Genomic DNA, 17,120 nt, shown 5'->3' on the forward strand with positions numbered 1-17,120 from the left:
TGAGCATTCCATCCCAGGTTCTCACGCTTTAGTGCTGAACACTGTTTCCTGAGCTATCTCCCCATTCCTCGCACTCACTAACGTTAACATGAGATGTTTTATGGATAGTAACAAAGAATTCTACTTTTAAAGAGGGCGGAGGAAAGGTGATACCACCGTGGAAAGAATGTGGCTTTATCGAGTAAGAGACACGGATTTTAGCTTCCATCCTGCTATTAACTAGACATGTGACCTTGCGTGGATCACGTTGCCCCTTTAAATCTCAAATGATTCTTCTTTAAAGTCAAAGAATTAGGCTCGGCTATCTGAGCTCTCTGTCTGTTCTATAAAGAAGGGAGAAGGTTGCTTTGTTTTATGTATTAAATGGGCATCTAGATTAATATTTATTAGCTTGGAAAGGGGCGTCCATAAAGCCTTTGCAGTTTGCTGTGCCTTGCAGCCCTTTCTCTGCTTCGCATGGACTCACGGGATCAAAGAATCGCTTTGGGTTCACGGAAGGCTTTTGGCATATAGATCAGCACAAAAATGGTGTGACATTGCTGCCAACTGCGCCCTGTTCTGCTAGACTGGAAATACATAGCTAACGTCGGGGATTTATAAAGCTTTTGCACTGGCTGTTCTTTATCAATCACTGACACCGTCATTGTTTTAGAACGTACTTCTCAGCACGTTCTTGTGGTGCATCGCCTGCCTGCCTTTATGATCCATAAATATTTAATTCTTTAATAAACTGCTTATATGTAATATAAAATGACTGATGTTCGTCTCCCCCTCCTCTTTTAATAGTGCTACTATTTGCAAAAACAATCCTTATTTTTCTCTAAGCAGCAGCGTGCTTCATAAATGTTTGACTCTTCTCTTCCTAAGTAGCAGTTTATTCTGGGATGTAGAGGAAGGGACAGGCAGAAACACAGACCCTAGCTCTAGGGAAAGCACGTTAACTCTTCCCTTGCCGTCACCCTTGCCTAGCTGCAAACCAAGGGGGTAAAGGAGACGGACTTCAGCATTAGCTGAGACGACAGTTACCTTGCTAGAGACCAGTGTCCAAAACTGTTCAAACCTCTAGACCAGATGAGTATTTACCCGAGTAGGCACAGTCCTCTCTGTGTTCTGACATTCCTTATCACTTATAAATGACAGTCCGGAACAATGCACCAACACCACAGTGTTCTCTCTTTTATAGCTTTACACTATAATGTTGAACATGAGCTGATTCGCTTTCTGTGGCATGGTTTTCAATATTTAAAAACTCACTACTCACTTTTAAAAGCAGGTCCGTTGGGCATTTACTGGGTCCAGTTTGTATGCCCTGAACAGTTGTCAGGATGTTTACAAGCAGGTTACTGCTACTTTTCTAGGATATTTCAATACAGTTCAATATACCCCTACAAATGGTCAACTCCCCCAAGGGAGGGCAGGAGGGATGAAGTGTGAAGGCCAGAACAGGCGGCTTTTCAGTGTCAGATGCATTTGGAAAAGGCAATGTTTTACTTTTTTTAGCTTGATTTATATGCTGCATGTACCTTGAACTGGTTCTCACTTCATGCTTTTAACAAGCCTTTTCTTAACTGCTATGTTAGCAAACCAGATCTCACTATTTATACAGATATCTGCAGACCCCAGGCCCTCACAGTACCATCAACTCCCTGCCTACACGTCCACTGTAAAGAACATCCAGACAAAATCAAAATGACTGGACACGGTCTGCAAGGATGCCTTCTGTCTTCTGTAAGTAGGCAGTTAATAGTGGTGGCATACCACTTTAAGCAATACACACTTTCAATGTGAGACTCCCTGTTTAACTAACACCATATTTCTATGAGGAGTCTCATCAGTATCTATCCTTTGGAGCAGAGAGTTTTTAACAACAACAACAAAATACACTCTGTTTCTTATCCTTCTAAGTCACACACTCAGTCTTAACTGAGCTGATTTTTATTTTTTTAAATATAAGTCTGGGAATTACAGTCTCATGGTCCTTGCACCCTGCCCACTTTTATATGAAACCACTGCTTAATTCACAAATGATCCCAATTTTTTTCATCCATCAACATTATAAATATTCTTCCATTGTATTCTTCCTAAAGCATAATAGCCAGTGACACCCACAGTACAGCTCTCTATACTGGGCATGGGAACTGGAAAAGGAGAAGAGTGTAAGCCCAGGTTTTCCTGGCTGCTCCACTTCCTGTGACCACACCACTTGACTTGCCTCTGAAGCCAGCTTCTTGCTGTCTTCCTGACTTAATCTGTAATATTGGACCAGCCTTCATCTCTTATTTAATTCTTTAGTTTTTATGCTAATTTTTACTAAGATATTTTAGTCAGTGAAAAGAGTAGATAACTTTACTAATAAGAACTTTATGCTGGGCAGTGGTGGTGCATGCCTTTAATCCCAGTGCTTAGGAGGCAGAGGCAGGTGGATTTCTGAGTTCAAGGCCAGCCTGGTCTACAGAGTGAGGTCCAGGACAGCCAAGGTTACACAGAGAAACCCTGTCTCAAAAAAAAAAAAAAAAAAAAAAAAAAAGAACTTTATTATATTGTTACTGAGTTCTTACTAATTCTGGGTATTGCCTTGAGATTCTTAATTTTTCCCCCTCTTAATCTGGCTGGGGGGGGGGGCAGAATTTCTAATTGAAGAGGAAGAAAATAAAACATAAACAAGTTAAGTTGAGTGTCTTATGTCACCTAGCTACCTTGTAAATGAAACTGAGACTCCAATACAACTCCTACCATTCCACAGCATTGAGAGAAACAAGGAAGGAAGGAAGGAAGGAAGGAAGGAAGGAAGGAAGGAAGGAAGGAAGGAAGGAAAGAAGGAAGGAAGGAAGGAAGGAAGGAAGGAAGGAAGGAAGGAAGAAGGAAGGAATCAAGAGAGGGTGGCAAAGAGGGAGAGAAGGGGGAGGGAGGAAGGGAGGGAGGGAGGAGGGAGAGAGGGAGGGAGGAAGGAAGGAGAGAATTTCATCTTAAAATTATAAAATTATAGTTATTATTTCTTTGTTCATTTAAAAAGTAGCACTGTGGCAGCCTACAGGATGGAAAAGACTCTTAGCAACTACACATCCAATAGAGGGCTAATATCCAAAATATATAAAGAACTCAAAAACTGGATATCAAGAAAACAAATAACTCAATTAAAAATGGGGCACAGATCTACACAAAGAATTCTCAAAAGAGGAAACTCAAATGGCTGATAAACACTTAAATGTTCAACATCCTTAGTCATCAGGGAAATGCAAAGCAAAACTACTTTGAGATTTTATCTTACACCCATCAAATGTTTAAGATCAATAAATGCCATTGAGAATACAGAGTAATTGCTGGTTGGACTGCAAACTTGTACAGCCACTGTGGAATCAGTGTGTTGATTCCTTAAGAAACTGGGAACAGATCTACCTCAAGACCCAGCTATACCACCTTTGGGCATATAACTAAAGGATGCTTCAGCCTACCATAGAGACACTTGCTCAACCATATTCATTGCTGCTCTATTCATAGTAACCAGAACTTAGAAACAACTACATGTCCCTTAATAGAAAAATAGATTTAAAAAAATGATACATTTACACAATGGAATATTACTTAGCTATTTAAATAGAAGAAATCATGAGATTCACAAGTAAATGGATAGAACTAGAAAAAATCATGATGAGTGAGCTACCTCTGTCCCAGAAAGACAAATATAGTATGTATTTGTTTATATGTGGATATTAGCTATTAGCTCAATGATGAGCTAACTACAATCCACAGAGGTTAGATATAGTATGAGGGACACATGTGTCCCCAGGTAAAGGAAATGGACTAGACAACTATGGAGAGACAAGGTGGGGAACTGGAACAAAAGGATCAAATAGGAAAGAAGAAAGAAGAGGGGGACATAGAAGGGAATTTGGAGAGAAATAGCTAAAATTGAGGGCCTTTGGAGGGGTAATATGAAAACCTAATACCATGGAAGCTTCCTAAAATATATACACATATAAAGGTGATTTAAATAAAATCACCAAATAACAGGGGACACAGGTCCCCAACTGGACATCTCTTGTCACCAAGTGTTCAGTGTCAGGATTGAATTATGTCTAGTTGAGTTGTTGGCTAAAGGTGTACCATGGGACCCCCCCCCCCAAACAATCCAGGCTATTGCGAAGGCTATAGGTTGATCTTCACAAATTGAAGGTAAGGTCCTGTTGCTGAAGACAACACCTACACAACTCGCTGAGCACAAGGAAGTCAAGCTGGTGCCTACATAGAGTCATCACCCCTACAGGTTAGTGTTCTTGATACAGGAAGGTACTCTGCATGCTACCAAATGAGAAACACAAACACTAACAAGACAGCTCCCAACCCTGTGACCTACAATGGCAACCTACTTGCGAGACATGCTAGGGCAATAGAGGCACAAAGCCTGTGGAAGTGACCAACCAATACCTAATTTGACTTAAAGGCCATTTGATGAGATGGCCCTCATACCCTAAACTGCTTTGGTGACCATGAAACTGCCTAGTTAGTCTAGGGTCCTAGAATAAAACCAAACACTATTGTTCTTTAAAAAAAAAAAAAAAAAAGTACCTATAAAATGACTCCTAAGGACATTCTGCTACACTCATAGATCCACCCTTGCTCAGCCATCTTCAGAGAAGCTTCCTCCTGTTGCAGATGAGAACAAATACAGACAACCACAGGCAGACCCTGTGCAGGAAATGAGTGACTACTCTTGGATTCGAATATATATACTTAAGTGTTCATTTAATGATACTATGTAACCACTCCTTGTAGAAAAATTAAAGTGAAATTATTTCAAGTAATTTATGCTGTCCAAGTTCAAATTTGCTTCCTTAATAACATAAATTTGATTATCTTTTCTGTCTCTCCCTAAGGTAAAATCACCTACCCACACCCCTGGTCAGAATTAAGCTTCTAATAACATTTTTGTCACAGTCTTGTGTGTTTTCATCTTGTGTATTGGCTCACCATTAGACTAGCATTTCATTCTTTCAATTTCCATGTTTTCAAAGTATAACCTGTTCATATTGGCACAATCAATTACGTTTAACAATCTGTATGCACAGCCCCCTGATTAAAAAAATATATATATATCTCCTAAAGAGCACACGTGGATTTTCTACATCAAAAACTGTATCAGGCATAATAAATGATAACCCCACAGTTCAAATTTATTGGCAAAAAAAAAAAAATAAAGATAAAAGCCACTTGAAAAACATGCATATAAAAACAGTAGCACTGCTCATACGAGAAAACAATTTGGTGTCAGTTCATGGTCTTGTGATGCCTTTCTCTGAGAAATATATATGAAAGTGCTTTGTACAGTGGAAGTCTTAGACAAATATAAATTGTAATTATAATTACGGTAAGGAATTTGAAGCACCTTTATTATAACCCTGCTAATTGTTACAGAGTTTAAATCCTACATACAAGTATGTCATGCCAATTTTAAAATTACTATTTTAAATGCACAAGGGCGTTGTTAATTCTGGATAAGGCCTTTAACAAGGTGAAGAATTGATTTGTAATATGGCTAATTCCCTACTTGTGGTTCGAGTCTTTATTTTTTTTAATCATTAGACCTTTTCAAAAAAATGCATTCTTAAGTAATTCTAACTGATACCTCTAATTTCTTGAAACATTTTTTTTAAATCATCATGGAAAAACTTCTAACTTATTTCTGAGACTTGAAACCATCATTATTAGAGCTATACAACACGGAATCTCTGTGTCATTATTAATTTAAAGCCTGAAGTATTTTCCCTTTACACTGATGAAAATGGACAGCCAGACAGTTCATTAGAAAACAATGTGTCCATCTGTAAATCATTTTCCCGATTTATGTAGTCACAAAACACACTAATTTTACAGCATTCAAGTTTGGAAGCTCTTGGGGACATCTATGTTACCTAATATTCTCCATTTCCTCTTATTTATTGTCAAATAAGGTAATATCTGATTCCATTAAAATACTATTTTCTGTCTTTTTTACCGAGAACAATGGAAACTTTGAGATACTCTTTGTCAGTCAATTCTTAACACAGGGTATTCTTCAGATTACAGATTCCGTATATATTCTTTAAGCCCAAGCCTATTAACCCTTTGTTTTAACTTTCTGGAAATGCTAGCATTGCTTCAAACAAAGTTTGAAATATAGTGTGCATGTATCTGTAAACAGAAGCACACATAAGCATTGTGACAGTTAGTTTAAAAAAAAACATGTTTTCTTGTATTCCAAAGTTGGCTATCTGATTGCATTCTCTTCTGTAGAATGTATTCCTGACTGGGAAATAACATTCATTAATGACTATGTAATAGCAACAAGGGGCAGAATTTATATGGATAAATATTGGAAAGCAACTGAGTAAACATTAAAATAAGGATCATAAGTAGTTGATTTAGAGAGAGAGTCAGTAATTTACTAGGCCAAATAATGATATAGTCAGCTTCTCTAACTCTGAGTTCTGCATACATGGATTTAAACAACGGAAGTTGAAAATACACAGAAATTTGCGACTTCACTAAACTTGTACAGGATTATTTTTTGTCATTCCTTATTCACTATAGTGTAACATGAGAAACCTATAGTTTATTATTCAATATTATATTAAAAGAGGAAAAACTTCAAGTAATTTCCTATAGACTTAATATGACAAAGGTAGTCACTGTTGCCACTCTTACTTAATACAGTATCTGAAGTCTTAGCCAGAGCAATAAGCCAAGAAAATGTAATAAAGGAAGTATACATAGGTGAGGATAAAATAAAAATATTCTTATTTCCAGATAATATGATCCTATAGTTAAAATACCCGGAAGATTCTACTACCAAACCTTAGATCTGGTTACACTTTTAATAAAGTAGCAAACCACAAAAGCAAGATAAATGCAGTCATTTTCCAACATACCAATCATAAGTTTGGAAAGAAATTAACTTAAAAAAAAAAAAAAGATACAAGGCAGGAGGCAGGGCCTAAGTAGGTAAAAGACTTCGACAATGGAAACTTTAAAATACTGATAAAATCAAAAAGGACTCTAGAAGGTAGATGGACAAACCTCCTGTACTCATGGGTCAGGAAAATAAAAGACTGTGGGAAACAATTGCCAAAACAATAACACAGATTTGATGCAATTCCCATCAGAATTCAAACATTTTCACATAACTAGAAAAAATAATTCTAAAATTTATATAAAGGCACAAAATATCTTAAATAGCCAAAATAATCTTGAGCCAAGAGAGAGAGAGAGAGAGAGAGAGAGAGAGAGAGAGAGAGAGAAGGAAGAAAGAAAGAAAGAAAGAAAGAAAGAAAGAAAAAGAAAGAAAGGAAGAGATATTTAAGGTATCATGAGACACAATTTCACATTATACTAGAGACTCATAGTAACAAACCAGAATGATACTAGCATGAACTGAACATATGTATCAAGGGAATATAGGAGAGGACCTAGAGACAGACTCGCATAGCCATAGCTGTCTAATCTTTCAAAAACTATGCTGGAAACATATATTGGAGGAACAAACATCTTTCTAACAAGTGAATCTGGAAAAACTGGATATGCACATGGAGACTCATGCAACTATATTCCAGTCACTCACCCTGTATAAAAATCAAAATTTATCAAAGACTTCAAAGAGATACCTGAAACTCCCAAACAACTAGAGGAGACTATAGGGAAAACATTTCAAGTGAGAAGCATAGTGACCATCTTTTCTAATACCAGAAGGTGCTATGCAGGCTGCTCTAAGGAGGAAGAGAGTGTCTGTGATCTTACACAGCTTGGACCCTGCATGCTGTAACTACATGTCAGGCGTGTGGTGGTCATTGATGCGATTGTGTCACGAGTGTTACAAGAGTAACCAACTGCATTCTGACTGGATATGAAGCCTCCCCCACAGGAGAGAATTCATTCCTAAAACTATAGCCAAACCCCAAGGCTAAGGAGGTTATGAGCCAAAAAAAACCCAAAAAAACAAAAAACAACAACAACAATAACAAAAAAAAAAAGAACCTACTACTATTGTTTTGCTGAATGACAATATTGTCAAATTGCCTTCTAAATATTTATGGTTATACCCATAAGTTAGGACTATTCTTAATCTTGGCCAGTGGGACTTCTTTTTGCAATGGGCAGCAGTTAGTGAAGAGAGTCATGATTAGTCAAGGAACCAAGAAATAAAAATTGACTCTGTGTTTATTCCTGAATGAGATATCTATATAAGCCTCCCACCCAGGGCTCAGGAAATATCACAAAAGATGGGGAAGAGAGTAGGAGGGAGAGGATAAGAAGGGGTGCTGTTAGGAGCTGTCTTCTGGAGCTGGCATAGCATTACACCCAGGGACCAATCAAGCCAGCCAACATTCCACCCTGGATGGAGGAGGTGCTCACCAGACCCCCCACACACACACATACACACACTAGTGCCAGCTGATGACTGCTGGGCAAGAGAGAGCCAATTTTCTCTGAAAGTGTGATCCATGCATGGTAGGCTGCCCATGCTCTGATGGAAGCCCCACATCCTTGTACAGACTAAAGGACTCAATGAGTTATACAAACAACAAAAAACAACAAGGTGGGAGGGGGGACGTGTTGAGAGGAGTCGGGGAAGGTTGAGTGAGAATGGATACAACTGAGATACACTATACACATGTGCAAGGTTGCCAGAAGTATAAGTAAAGGCATCCAACAGTTACAGACCTAGGCAGGGACTTCATAAACAAGATTCCATTAGCTTAAGAAATAATTGCAAGTACTGTCAAGTAAGCTTATAGAAATTAAAAGACTTCTGCAGACCAATGGGGCAGGGGCGGGAATATCAACAGAATGGAGAGAGAGCCTACTGAATGGTAGAACAGCATTGCCAGCTATTCATCTGATAGGATATTAACAATTATATTACAAATACTTAAAGAACTAGCAACAATTAAACACCAAAAGAGAGCTAGCCAACCAATAAGCAGGCAAATACTCAACACAGTACTCAAAGGAAGTACAATAAATACTGGGAACATTTCCAGCACTTGTAGCAATGGGAGAAATGGAAAACCAAAGGTTATTGAGGTCCCATCTCACTCGAGTTGTGATAGCCATCATCAAGAAAGTGAGTATCAGCGAGTACTGGTACAGACGAGCATGTCAAAGTAAGGCTTATACACCATTGATGGAACTATAAGTTCATCTAACCAGTTTGTAAATCAGTAAGGAAATTCCACAAATGAAAAGGGCTAAAACTAGAGCTACTGTCTGATCCAAATTTAGCACTCCAGAGTACATGCCCACCGTAATCAAAGTCAGCATATAATTCAAATGCAGCCCTCCCATGGCTAACATTGTTCTGTGTATAATAAAGGTGTGTGATCAACTTGAATGTATCGCAACAGATGAATTTTAAAACGCAGCGTGCACAGGCATACATACACACATGCACACACATGCATGCATACATGTGCACGCGCACCTATGCACATGCGTACACAAGCATCAGTCGACACAGAGAAGAATGCAATCATTTTATCTGTAGGAACAATGATGATATTAGAAATCATCACATTAAACAAAATCAGACAGACTCAGACAGACAAACATCACATGTTTTTGATAGTGTGTTGAATGTAAAGATAAAAAGACATGAAAGTCGATATAGAAAGCGGGTCAGGGAATGGAGCATGGGTAAAAGAGAATGATGTGGGCTGGATATTGCTTCTATAGTATATGCACTACAATGTCACCTTATCATTTTATACAATTGACATGCTTTGAAAGGGAAGGAGGGAGAGAGAGAGGGAGGGAAGAAGGAAGGAAAGAAGGAAAAGGATGAAAGGCAGGGAGCCAGAAGGTGGGGAGCAGGCCTGTAGTAACCAGATGCTTGAGTTACTAGATAAGGTCTTTTAAATAGCACCCGAGTGACATTTTGAAGAGCACAAGGATGTATCTTAAAGATGAGAGAGAAAATACGGTTATGAAAAGTTAAGTGGACATTCTAGAATTGAGAAATACAGTGACATAAATTGAATCACTGGAAATAAATGGAGAAAGGATCGTTGAACTTTTAATAGGGCAATAAAAAATTCAATCCAAAGCACGAGTAACAGTAGGATGCATAACAACAAAAAAAGAGAGGATAAGATCTATACAGTACACGTTGCAAAGTGCCCAACACGTGTGTATTTGGAATCTTACAAGTGAAAAACAGACTCCTGTAGAGCCCATATTCAAGTTGATAATGGTAAACCATCTTATAGTGGAGGAAGGATATCCACCTGCAAAAATCCCATGTGCAGTAAACTAGTCCAAGTACAACTAGCTACATCAATAAAACCACCGAAGATAAACAATGAAGAGGAAAGTCTTAAGTGGAGGCAAAGACCGATGTATTACCCCAAAGTCACCAATACGACCGACAGCCTACTTCTCCAAAGCAATGATATGCCTAAGAGACAATGGAACAACGTCTTTTAGAGGGCTGGAGGAGAGCAGCTACCACTGTAGACCTCTGCACTCTTGGAAAAAATCCTTCAGAACTGAAGATGGGACAGCTTTATAGACAAACAGAAGGTGTGAAAACTTACCAAAAGAGATCTGACTTAAACACGGTTATGAGTTGTGAGGTAGAAAAGGCAATCTCGGAAGTAAGTATGAGTATAGAGAAAGAAACAAAACACACGCGTGTCGGCGAGGCTCAGTTAATCTTGGCCGCATAACGGAAAACCATTGTCCCTTATGAAGTTAAAAATATATGAGCTGTAAATGCTTGTCAGTAACAACACAAAAAGTGGGAAAAGGTACAGGGGACACTGCCTAAGGCTCTATTGTTGTCTGGTGTGTTCTGGAAGTGCACGCTGACTACAGGCTGCATTATTGATGCATGCTGTGTTTAGGGTAACATTTCATATGCTACGGTCACACTAGGAAAAACAAACAAATGAAAAGTCCACGTTCTCCTTCCCTCTTTTTATTTGGTACTGAGGATCAAAACTAATGTCTTTCCTAGTACTACATAAGCTGGTCCTGGTAGCACACTCCTCTAATCCCTGTATCAAGAAAATAGAGACAGGAAGTTTAGGAGCCCAGGTCATCCTCAGCCATGCAGAGAGTTCAAGGCCAACTTCTGCTTTATGAGACTCTGTATTGATTTAAAAAAAAAAAAAAAAAAACAGAATCTCACATATGCTAGGTAATCTTAGTGTCATTGAACCACACCCCTAGACTATGAAAAAGAAATATTGATCCTAAGTAATATAAAAAATAATGAAAGGACATAAATATGATAAAACAAATACAAGAACTGGGGAGGTAATTTGTATTAAATATAAATTGACACAGTGTGCCAATCAAAAGACACAATCGTCTGACTGGATGAAAGTTCCATTTAGGAGAGAGTATAACTAACTGAAAGAAATGCTAATTTTTAAAATCCAGCTATATCAGAGTATAATACAACTACATTAGCCTTTAAAAATAGACTTTAAGACAAAAAATAGTAACAGTATAATTACCACTGTTAACCCAAGGAAGGAAATAATCATTCGCAAATTATGGGTATTTAATTTTTTTAAAAATAGCATTAAAATACATAACACAAAATTGAAAAACTAAAAAAAAAATTATAACACAAATTCACATCGTATTGAGAACCTTCAGCAAATCTTACATTAGCCAAAAGACAAATAACCACGAACAGGTTAGCAGAACAACATAGATCCTGATGTAAACTGTCTGTAACCCAGCAATCACAAGGGAAATTCTTTCCACTAAATAGTCACCCATAATACTAATGTCAAGATTAATGAAAGGATTGGAATCGTTCAGGGAGTGTCGTGACCACAGAGATCTGGAAAATTATTTTAAAACGCCAGAAATCAATAAATAGGCAAAGGAGTCAGCTAACTCCTACAGGCTGATCATCCCAGGTTCTGTGACACACACACACACACACACACACACACACACACACCACACACACACACCACACACACACACACACACACACACACACACACACAAATAAGTCTAAAACATTTTTTAAAAATATGTGAGACACAACTAAAGCAATTATTGGAGGGAAGTGGAAAGCTTTGCACACCTATGTTAGAAAAGAAAACTATAGCTGATATTGTTATCTAACGCTGCCACTTGTAAACACAGACAAAGGACAGGAGGTAAAGAACTCAAAATCATCAGCAAGAGTTGATTCTTTGAAAAGAATAGTGAGATTGGTTTTTTTTTTTTAAAAAAAAATAGATTAATGATGAAAAGGAGAAAGCAAAAATCATGAATATAGCAAATGTAAGAATAACGTCTCTAAAGTTTTCATGGATTAAAAAAATGGATAATATAACATTATAATACACTCTATCCCAATTGACTTGATAACTAAGATAAAATAACCAATTGGTGTGGGGGCCCATAACTTACCAAAATTGACAAAAGAAATAAAAAATATATATAGTCCTAGATTTAAAAAAAAAAATGAATTAGTGATCAAGATTGTCTAGGCCTAATAGCACCATTGATGAATTGCATTCAATATTTAAGGAAAACTCATAACACTCTTACACAAAGTCTCAGAATATACCAGAGAAGGGATACTCACTAACCCATTTTATGAAGCCAGCAATATCCTGGTAACAATACCAAAATCATTACAAGAAAATTATATACTAATATCTCTCATTCACATTGATTTAAAAATCCTTAACAAAATGTTAACAAGTCATGTATCATAATATGTTAAAGATAAGTACATCATGGTAAAGTGACATTTGTCCTAGGATTGCAAGGCTTGTCTAACAGGAAAATCAATCATTATAATTCACTGTGCTAACAGCTTTATTTAAGCTGTTACTTGTTTCAGTAGAAGCAAGATCATTTTACAAAGCTTAACAATCACTCATGATTTAAAAAAGAAAAAACTCTTGGTGACTAGGAAATACAAGGAAACCCAACATACAGTATGTATCTTAGTGGCAAGAAATGAAAGCCTACTGTAAGTCATCAAACAGGCAATGGTGTCGCCTAACACTGGAAACAAAGCAAGGGGCTCTCTCCCCCAGTCTCTGTTTCTACAGAGATTTGAGCTAAATGTCCTCATGGGTGAGGTAAGATACGAGAAAGAACGAATGTCTGTGATTGCTAGTAATGAAGATAACAGCCGTGCAGAGATGGATGGATTGTGTTTACAGAAAATTATAAGAAATCTGCAAAAACTATAATTTGCATTTTTAAAAGTATGCTAATATATTAAAATCTGGGCAAGCTATCACTTATCTGGAAAGCTGAACAGGAAGTCAGTAGCAGTCGTTCCAGATTTGTGAATGAGGTTCGTGAACTTGTAACCAGAAGAGTCGGAGATGAAAGAGACTTTTCCTTTATGAATTATTTGTTATTGATAACTGAACATAGTTAATTTTCTTACTACTTTGAGTGTAACTTCTTTTTTAAGACTGAATTGGTCAGCGCCTTATCAATGGGACCAAATGATGACCACTTCTCCGTCCTGTACCCGTCTCACAAATGATGATAGAACTCTCTTTCAGACCACAGATGTCAGCAACATGACTGTTATTCAGGAGTTGCATTCATTTGAGAGAAGTAAAGTAACACCTAAGTGATCTGCAGCCAGAAGCCAGACTGAAGCTCATATTAGTATATACCAGGGCAGTGTCTACTCTATGTGCCTAGTTCATCTTTCTCACTATACCAGTAATCATACAGCTAAGAAGTAAACATTTCCTTTTCTTTAACTCGGTCAAATACTAAACAATACAGCAAAATAGTAACAATAGCAATGACAAAATTTAGCATGTATTTAAGGCTTGTTATTTATAGATTCTCACCAAATTCTTTACGTATATTATTTCAAAATCCAATACCCACAATTCTGGCAATGGAGAAATAAGAGGTTAGAGGCTAGAATGATTAAGATTAAATAGAAATTCTTCATAGAGCCTTAATTCTCCATTCTTTGTAGTTTGGTATACTGTAACACGTTATCATGATAGCTGAAATAAGTGTGTGTGTGTGTGTGTGTGTGTGTGTGTGTGTGATAGAAATTATGGAGATTTTAGACAAAAATCAGAATTTCTAACATACTTACAATTAGACCTGTTCTAGGCCAGCCTTAAGTAGAAAGTTGTGCAGATACACAAAGCAAATTTAGACTATCTTCAGATAATCTAAACAAAAGATATAAATGTAACCCGCTTATCAGAGTACTTTGGACTAAGCTACCTGTCCAAGAATACCAACAAAATCTGTCTAACTTCTTGCTTTACCCTCTACTACTCCTTTGAAACCTGAGAAATGGTAGAAATGTGTTACTAGCTCTGAAGCCACCCAACAGACTCATTCACTTGTCTGTCTACCCCTGTCTGTTGTAAACATGCACTAAATCGATACTCCTAACGTCAGCACTCCATAATGTTAGAGAAGCCCGGCAATCATTACCCTGAGAACCAACCAGCACAGCAATTCTCAGGCCTCCTTAAGTAGCGGACGATCCCTTCTGCTCTTTATCAACACACTCTGCGATATCACCAAGAAATTCCTTCTTCCTCAAATGCCTGGACCAGGAGGCATTCTACTGCATCCCAAATAGTACCTGTGCTTTTGGCTTCTGAGCTGAAGACCACTGAAGGGGGTAGGGGGTAGGCACCGAGCCGCCGCTGCTGCTTTCCTCTGCCTCAGACCTACAAGGGCCTGCTCAGTGTTCATCTTGGTGAACCCTGATGGCTCTCTGGATCTGGAGCCCACACCTGGGACCAGTGGAGCAAAGATGGCTTCTGACAGCTTCCTGTGCTACAAAAAGCCTTGCGGTGGTGGCTGAGTAGCCTCCTCTTCGTGGGTTCTCTCTTCTCCCCTCCCTTCCACATCCAGGCCCTTGTTTAGTCCCAGATTCCATTAGAAATGCTATTTGGGCAGCAAATTTCACAGATTGGATCCATCTCAATGCTCTCATGAAAAGAAAACACATCTGTCTGACTCTTCGTATAAAATAAGGGAAAAATCGAAATGCCAAAATGCTGTAGTCGCTCAGAGCTGTCTCCTAATGAACCTGTTTGTCCCATGAGCTGTAGTGAGGAGCTTGTCCTCGGTAAGAATTCTTTGTGCATATTAATATTATGCATGTTTTCCATGTGACTCCTTCTCACTTGCCCTCACCCCATCCTTTGAATTCATTTAAATAAAAATAATTTATGTGGACATTCCTTCAGTCAGGATTTTCTCTTTCTCTTTCTTAAAGACATCCATAACATTCACTTGATGCCTTGCGTCCAAACCAAGTCGTTATGCCTTTGCATGTCATTAGAGCTTTATAAAGAACAACAGCGACATCTGCATGTGCCGCAGTGCCAGGAAATAGGAAAAAAAAATACCGAAAACAAAACTCCACACTGGCTTGGAGGCTGTCTGGCTCTTTCTCCCCAGCAGCGCCTGCCACCACCATGGATAGGAGTAATTGTACAGTGTAATCACATCATGCCTCATCTGAATATTCATAGCAGAAACAAAGCTTTGGAGGATAAGGGAGGAGTGGAGATAATTTAAATATAAGCCAGCATCTCATTTCCAAATCAAGTTGTGCAGTTACACCGGTGCACCAGGATTCAATATTAAACCAACATTGTTTCACAGTTCGAAACTGGGAAACTGCGAAAATAGGACGTGAAGAAGACGGAAGGGGGCATGGTAAAGAAAGGGCCGTATAATATCCTCCTTCACTACAGAAAAACCAAAAATGGATGGCGACAGAATAAAAATCGTTAAAGTGATATTTGAGGAGTCACCAACAGTGGCTAACCAGCTGCTGTTTTACCAAGAATGAAACAGCCTATTGAGGGAACTTTAAAAGCCCTCAATTAATATGTTGAGCATGTCTAAGATCTACAAAGAACTCCTTGTATTTCCCACTTCCCCCCAACACCCCCAGTACTTACGTCTTCCCGAACCACCACCTTTCTTTGCTGTCAGGTGTGGGGTGGGGAAAGATCAGAGCTATACGATAACTGACTAACCACTTCAAAAGTGACAACACCCATCTTCACAGTTAAAGGATAAAAACAAACACACACAAAAAAAGGTGACTTCGTTAATGAGGGGATAAATTACCAATGGCTTCTTCACTCTCTTTAGCTCATTACCCCCCAAAACAAAACAAATATAATCCGCATGTTAACATCTCTTGTCTTCTTTCTTTGTTTTTTGGTATGACGTTCTTTATTATTTTTTTTTTAAGTGTTGGTATTTGTAGAAGCCTCTGCCACTGTGTTCCCCAAAGAGCTACTAGTCTCAGCCCACTGGAGTTTATATTCCTTTAATTGTCTAGTGCAGGGACCTTGCTGCCGATCTTAAAAATATACCGCTCTGCAGGAATTAGAAGAATCCAAGGTTGTATCCAACTTCAAAGGTTTTCAAGTCATAATGATTTTAGAAAAAGCAGAAGACACATCATGGAACAAGCCCCCGTTTGAAGATAAGCATCATAGGGATCTCTTTTTCCTTTCCTGTCTTCCCAACTTTGTGCTTCTCTTGGCTCTCAGTGCCCTCTCGCTAACGTGGTTTAATGATATGCAAATGAAATATGCATAAAACCATTCTACTGTATGATGATTAAACACGGGAGACATTAACAGCGGAGGCTTTACTCTGTATAATAATCCTTCCCGACCATCCACTTCGATTGCAGAGTTATGGAAACCCATAGCAGTTGGCAGAGAGAGGGAAAGAGAGAAGGAAGGAGAGATGCGGGGGCACATCGCCCACTCGGTGCTTCTCCCACTTCCGAGGAGCTCCCCCAACCTTTGTACTGCACTCTAGTGCTGTCTTTTGTAATCCATCCATGCAGTCGCACCAGAGCGATTAACGGGGGAAAAACCCTCTTTTCTCTTAATGTTTCAAAGCTCATTAGCCAAACGATTATTCCTCATTAACAGCGAAAGCTCATTCATTAAAAGGAAGGATATGCCCAAAAGATGCCAGCGCGGTTAATCCTGAGTCCTGTAACTGGACTGTAAATCCCATACTACTTGTATATTCCATGCGAAAGGGGCACGCGCCAATCCACAATTTAAAAAAAAAAAGAAAGAAAGAAAGAAAGAAAGAAAAAAAAAAAGAAAAAAATGAAA

The 17,120-nt window shown here is 38.4% G+C and overlaps 1 long non-coding RNA gene across 1 annotated transcript in view; it reads right to left on the reverse strand.

The window, feature by feature from the left end:
* The window catches only part of LOC143434975 (uncharacterized), a 106,031-nt gene extending 88,930 nt beyond the window's left edge, over positions 1-17,101 (reverse strand). The window contains exon 1 of the long non-coding RNA XR_013104890.1: positions 14,597-17,101. This is a non-coding gene — a long non-coding RNA (uncharacterized LOC143434975). The remainder of the gene's footprint in view (positions 1-14,596) is intronic.
* Positions 17,102-17,120: the final 19 nt, after the last annotated feature.

The sequence above is a fragment of the Arvicanthis niloticus genome, chromosome 18 (genome assembly GCF_011762505.2).
Source record: "Arvicanthis niloticus isolate mArvNil1 chromosome 18, mArvNil1.pat.X, whole genome shotgun sequence".
Classification (NCBI taxonomy): domain Eukaryota; kingdom Metazoa; phylum Chordata; class Mammalia; order Rodentia; family Muridae; genus Arvicanthis; species Arvicanthis niloticus.